The following is a 6,656-nucleotide window of genomic DNA, read 5'->3' as shown; positions in this document are numbered from 1 at the left end:
AGAATATGCTTTGAAATAAGTTTGTAGGGGAATGGTAGATAGGAATATAGAAAAACAAAACTGGCCATAAGTTAGTAATTGTAAAACTTGGTGCTGAGTGTGTGGAGGATTATTAACAAGTATGTCTAATTTTGTATGTAATTGGAATTTCCTATAATAAAAATATAAAAATACATAAAAATGTACAAAGTGAATGTAATTTAGAATACGAATCTAGCTGAGGCAGTAAATATCTGTTTGCCTCAAAGTGAATTAAAATTACTTTTTCATAATATACGTGTATAAAAAATGTCTAATTCTGGACTTTCCAGTGCCCAAAACTTCATTGGCATTTGTTATTCTGCCATTCCTCTACAAGAGCCAGCAAAACAAGGAACTCAGAAAAAATTATTATTGTGCTTATCATGACCAGTTTCAAATATCTGGAAGTCCACGGCTATGTATCAGAATTTTTCACTGCTCAGTGCTGATCCACAGAGAGGCCATCAATGTTATCATATTCAAATTGTAACCAACTAATTTATTGAATTTTCTTACATGTTTCTTTAACAAAAACTTTTTTGATTGATTCTCTTTAATTTCTAATATACAGATTAATAGCATCTGTAGTACTGAAAACTTTCTTTTGTCTTTTTCAGTAAGGTATACTTTTCATTTTTTTACACTTGTCTGCTTGAAATGTTGACTGATTCCCTATTAAAGCAAAATGTTAGTGAAGACAATAGACATTCTTGTTTGTTCTTCATAATTGGATTTTTATTTAAGAGAGTATATCATTTATACTTTTTTAGATTAAATTTTAATTGAGGTATAATTGACATATAACAGTATATTAGTTTTGGGCGTACAATATGAATTTTTATTTCTGTATATTGTAAAATAATCACCACAATAAGTATAGTTTAGTCTCTGAGAATCCATACAGAGTTACAAAAAATTTTTTTCTTTTGATGAGGACTTTTAAAATTTACTTTCCTAGCAACTTTCAAATATTCAATGATATTTAATATTGTAAACATTATACTTAATATATTAATTTTAATATTAATTTTAAGAACATACACATTTTTCTATTTTTGCAGGTGGTTTACCTTTAAATAGAAGTGTGATGTCTTTCATAAAATGACTTTTCCCAAAAATATTGTAAATTGATTCAAACACTTTTGTAATACATGTAAATGATAAAAACCATCATCATAATAAAACCAAAAATACAAGTATCAACTACCTAATTAAGACACATAATATTACCTTTAAAGCCCATTTGAGTGCCTTTTAATCACCTATGTGATTATTTTTGTTTTGTATTCCTTTCTAGTTATAGATTTTGTTTATGCTCATTAAAATACTGAAAAATATAACAAAAAATGAACTACCTGCAATTTTAGCACCTAGCAATGAGCACCCTTAACCTTGTGTACATTTCCCGTGTTTTAATATATGCATGTATGTTTTTGTGTTTACAAAATACAATCAAACTATTTTATTTTGAGTTTCCTAAAATATTTATAAATGTTTACCATTAACCTTTGTGCATTTCCAATATTTAGTTTATGTATTTATAAAACATAATCATACTATTTTAGCTTGGGATTTTTAAATATTTATAAATGTTTTGCTATAATAAATGTTATTATTAAATGTTAAATCTCTCTGAGCTTCTACAATTATTTTCTTATAAATGGTTTGTGGTAATAAAAATAGTAGACATAGGTACAAACCCTTTTAGTTATTAAGCATTTTTAAATGGCTTTTAGGAATGGTGAAGTCAAGTTACATTTCAACAATGATTTATTTTGCAAGTCATTGTATGTTAATTTTACATATAACAAGATACACTAACTCTTGAAATGTTTCTTTTTGATGTATTTAATGATTTTCAAAATATTAATATAAAACATCCACACTAGTTTTTTAGGCAATAGACAAATTACTATTTGTTTTATTTTATTTCCTTTGAACTTTGTTGTTCTGCATTTTTATTCAACATTCTTAAAATTCACAGTTAATAAGCGTCATTTTCTTATTAAAGATTAAGCAGTACAAATGAAACTAAAAAATCAATTAAAGTCTTTATGTTTTAAAGTTCTGTGTGAAATGGTGCGTTCTTGGTGCTGTGTCAGTGATGATGTTTGACTGAGATAGATTTTAGGTCAGACTTTACAAGTTTAAATCAAACTTTACAGGAGACGTCAAACCAGGTGCACTTCCACAGCATGTCTGTACTTTATAGTATGCGTGTCTGTTGTAAAATTTCATTCCTCCATTTTTTTCTGAAGTCAGATATGTTGAGAATAAGAGAACAGAGTTAAAACAACAGCTATTTGTTAAATATCTGGCTACTGTAGCTTATGAAGCTTAGGGTCTTGTGCTTTCACATTTCAGCTACCAGTTCCCAAGGAGGTGATCCTGTGGATAAAGGGTGGCTTAGATGGGAAAGGAGGGAGAGAGAGAGGCAATAGGATTTTGGGAAATGTATAGGTTTGACGGAATGTATAGGGTTGGGTTCTATTTTTAGAACCCAAAGAGAAATGCCTTCAGACCTTCTTTTATGCTTCTCTTTAGTTGATTCTATAACCACCTTCCTTACCAAATATGGCCTGAGCAGGTCAAGAAAAAACAACCCACCTAGCGATGCAGAACAGGATTTCAAAGAGATGAGAGTGTCAGATGATTGGGCAAGAGAATTTGGAGAAGAATATGGGTAAAATTATTTTTGAGAGATTTTTTGACTTCACATTTTTAATATTTTATGATACTTTGATTTTTGGTCCTGCCACCCAGGAACTTTATAGTTCAAAATGCAAAATACATTGAATGTTTGACATGGAAAAAAAGGTTTGGGGAAACTTAATTTAGCTTTTTAGTACAATCTGTATCTAGAGATTCTCCATGCACATGGAGGTGTGGAGCCTTACTTCCACCATGAACATGCTCTGCTGTGAACATTCCACCATGTACCTTTAGACCTCAGCAACATATGCTAACCTGGTTCAGTCAGTCCTCTTGACACATACCTGAGCTCAAATCTCCAATGTCTGGCTGGACTTTGGGCCAAGTTTCTGCATATTTTCCATGGTTGCATTGCACCACCTCTATTCATTTTCTACTATCCATTTCTCTTTCTCCCATACATAATACAACCTTAATTTACATTTTAAATACTTATTCTCAACAGTGGTTAGGTTTAGCTTAACATGAATGACTGATTTTTTTTAACTTCTTGGAGACACATATCGATTTTATGCTTAACTTAATTAAGAAGAAAAAATGTGAGTAGAACACTTTCCTCCTTCTATGTTGCTCTGGTGGTTGTTATCTCCCTGGTGCAAGTGTAGCCAGACCCCATGCTGGCCTGGGCAGGCATGGGTACTCCACCTGTGAAAGGCCACAGGGTTCCTCTTTACCAGTCAGGGTTAACCTGACTTTTTACCTCAGTACTTCTGTCTCCCCTCACCGCTCTGCCCTTACAGAATTTTGCACAGGAATTAGGATTTAATAAATAAAAGGCAGGAAGGGATTTTACCTTCTATCACCTTTTGTTTGGTACCACATCACGAACCTTCTCTAAATATATGTCTTGGATTTGGAGATAAAAAGGAAGATGTGAAGGAATCTAAGAAATACTAGGTAGGCATTTGGGTAGGTCAGTTATAAAAATAAATAACCGAACTGCTTCCCTTTCTTCATATTTAGTTGCATTTGTAAGAACCTTTACTTCAGACATTTAGATAATTTTATATAAAGATTTTCAAAAGGCCACTCATCAGTAACTGGGCATTTAGAAGCCAATGTTCCCAACATATACAAAATAGCTTTAATTTGAAGACATATTAGTAATACACTGAAATTTTATATTTAACATAAAGCAGTTGGGTGGCAATAGAATTTGATGTGGTTGTACATATATAAGTGTATTTTGTTAAAAAGTTTCCCCAAGAGTGTCTTCTAGCTGAACTGCTAATGTTTCAGCAATTTTTTAAAACATATAGAGTTGCACCCTGGCTGGTGTGATTCAGTGGATGTAGTGCTGGCCTGCAAAACCAAAGGTTGCTGGCTCAGTTCCCACTCAGGGCACATGCCTCAGTTTGTAGGCCAGGTCCCCAGTTGGCAGTGTGTGAATGGTGTGAGAGAGACAAATAATGGATGTATCTCTTGCACATCAATATTTCTCTCCCTCTCTTTCTCCCTCTCTTCCCAACTCTCTAAATACAAATAAACAAAATCTTTTTAAAAAAGGCCCTGTGGATTGATCACTGGCCTGCAACCCAAAGGGTTGCCAGTTTGATTCCCAGTCTGGGCTGGGTTGCATGCCAGGTCCCCAGTAGGGGGGATGTGAGAGGCAAGCAAACACTGATGTTTGTCTTCCTCTCTTTCTTTCTCCCTTGCTTCCCCTCTATTTAAAAATAAATAAATAAAATCTTTTTAAAAAACAGAGTTGCGATTTAAAAGGATTTAAATCCTGAATGGAATAATCTTTGCAAAATTCTATTTTGTCATTATTTTGCTTAAAATGTATCCATGATACACTACTTTCAGAGGCAAATACAAAGCAGAAGACACAATGAAATCTAAAATCTAGGGGATCATTTTAGGTTCTTTTAGAAAATGAAAGACATAATTGTATTTGGAGTTAATGAAATATAATGGAAGGTGCTCATTTACAGTTTATACACTCAATCTTACATAAATGTAGGCATTGTTAAAACACTTAATTTCTGTATAAATAACTACTTATATTATTCCTAAATTTTAACATATTTAGATACCATTTCCAGCCTGCACATAATGAAACATACCATTAGAATGGAGGCTTTCCTTCCAATGTTGTGGAAGGTTCAGTGTTTAATCGGTACCCACATGTATTCAATCTTTGATCAAGTATATAAAATAGGTTTCTCATTATCTACATTTTAAAAATAGAAAAAAATTATTTATATTTAAAACTTATACAGGGCACATAACCAGTATCATGGAATGTTTCTGTTTCTTTAAAGTGAAGTATTGAGTTCTCTGTTAAAAGAAACCTCAGTTACATGGAATATCTTTCTCCCTGCCTGATCCCCTCTCAAATAACTAGTAAAGTGATAGCAGAAAGCTAATTGAGAAAACAAACAAGCAAGCAAAATATAACCAGAGACATTGAAGTAAAGAACAAACTGACAGTAACCAGAGGGGAGGTGGTGGGGGAAAATGGGGTGGGGAAGGGGAAAGTTTTTCAGGAACATGTATAAAGGACATATGGACAAAACCAAAGTGGGGTAGGATTGAGGGTGGGAAGTGGGAATGTGGTAGGGAGTGGGGTGGGGAATGGAAACAACTGTACTTGAACAATAAAAAATGTGGGGGAAAAGCTTTCATTGATTGTTATATGTTAGGTGCTATGAAAATACTTTCTTCAGTATTATCATTTTTAAAAAGTCTGCCTATGCCACAGGCATCAAAATTTGTAGTCTGAGCCCTGGCTGATGTGGCTCAGTGGATTGAGTGCCAGCATGCAAACCAAAGAGTGGCTGATTTGATTTGCAGTCTAGGGCACACGCCTGGGTTGTGAGCCAGGTCCCTAGTAGGCGGCCTCTGAGAGGCAACCGAACTTTGATGTTCCTCTCCCTCTCTTTCTCCACCTGCGTTCCTCTCTAAAAACAAATAAATAAAAATCTTAAAAAAATCATTGCCTGAAGTAGTCCTTTTGAGGAAATATGATGTACTGGAATAGCCCCAGGGCTCATACCATTCCCCTTTCTGTGAAGCAGTAGAGAAGCAGAGATCAGGGAAGTAGGTGCACAACATCCTGAAAGAACAATATTAGAACATAATGATTAGAACATAACATACTGGTTCTAACAATATTAGAACCAATGCCTAATTGAAAGGGTGAGGTACAAGGATAAGCATGTCCTAATGTAACAGATAGGGAAAATGCATTGGATGCCTGAATTTTGCTATATACTATAAACAATGCAAGTATCAAGGAAGTTGTTTCTAGAATTCCAAGCATTAACTCACCAATTCAATATTTATTTATGTATTTATGTATGTATGTATGTATGTATGTATGTATGTATTTATTTGAAAACAGAGGGCCCTCAATTAGGTGAGTCACCTCATTTATCTGCACCTCAGTTTTCCCACCTATGAACAATACAAAAATAAAGCAAATGCAGAGTGGAGCTAGCTTTTGAAGGAGGAGTTAGAGATGGGGTTTGAGGCTTGGAGGTCCCTTGCTTGAGTAAGACACTTTTCTCTTTCTTTTTTTTTTTTTTTTGGCGCTTTTCTTATACAACCTCAGTTTCTCCACCCACAGACATTAGAAAAAGCAAAGTATGGAACACTTCGCAGGGTTGTGTCATCCTTGCACAGGAGTTATGCTAAATTTCTCTATATTGTTACAATTTGAGTGTAGGAGCTGCTGAAACAAGCACTCAATAGGCATTTATTAAAGCTTATGAACCTTACACCTGCTTCAAATACTCTTGTGCATCATTTGGAGAGTTGAGTAAAAAATCTTACTTACATGGATAATGTATTTTAATACAAGATTAAAATTTAGTGAAAATAATATTAGAACACTATAAACTTGATATGTATAATGTGCCAAAATTTTCTCAGAAAAAAATGTAGGAAACTTGACAGGGTAAAAGCTATGAAAAATTATC

At 33.6% G+C, this 6,656-nt stretch overlaps 1 non-coding gene across 1 annotated transcript; it reads right to left on the bottom strand.

Moving 5' to 3' along the window:
* Nucleotides 1-6,317: 6,317 nt before the first annotated feature.
* Nucleotides 6,318-6,422, bottom strand: LOC119043937 (U6 spliceosomal RNA). Its single transcript, XR_005081518.1, has one exon. It is a non-coding gene; the product is annotated as a U6 spliceosomal RNA (small nuclear RNA).
* Between the last annotated feature and the right edge of the window lie 234 nt (nucleotides 6,423-6,656).

The sequence above is a fragment of the Artibeus jamaicensis genome, unplaced genomic scaffold (assembly GCF_021234435.1).
Source record: "Artibeus jamaicensis isolate MK-2021 breed Jamaican fruit bat unplaced genomic scaffold, CSHL_Jam_final contig_332, whole genome shotgun sequence".
In the NCBI taxonomy this organism is placed as follows: domain Eukaryota; kingdom Metazoa; phylum Chordata; class Mammalia; order Chiroptera; family Phyllostomidae; genus Artibeus; species Artibeus jamaicensis.
Note: the sequence above shows the minus strand (reverse complement) of the source record. Positions and strands in the feature narration are given on the sequence as shown.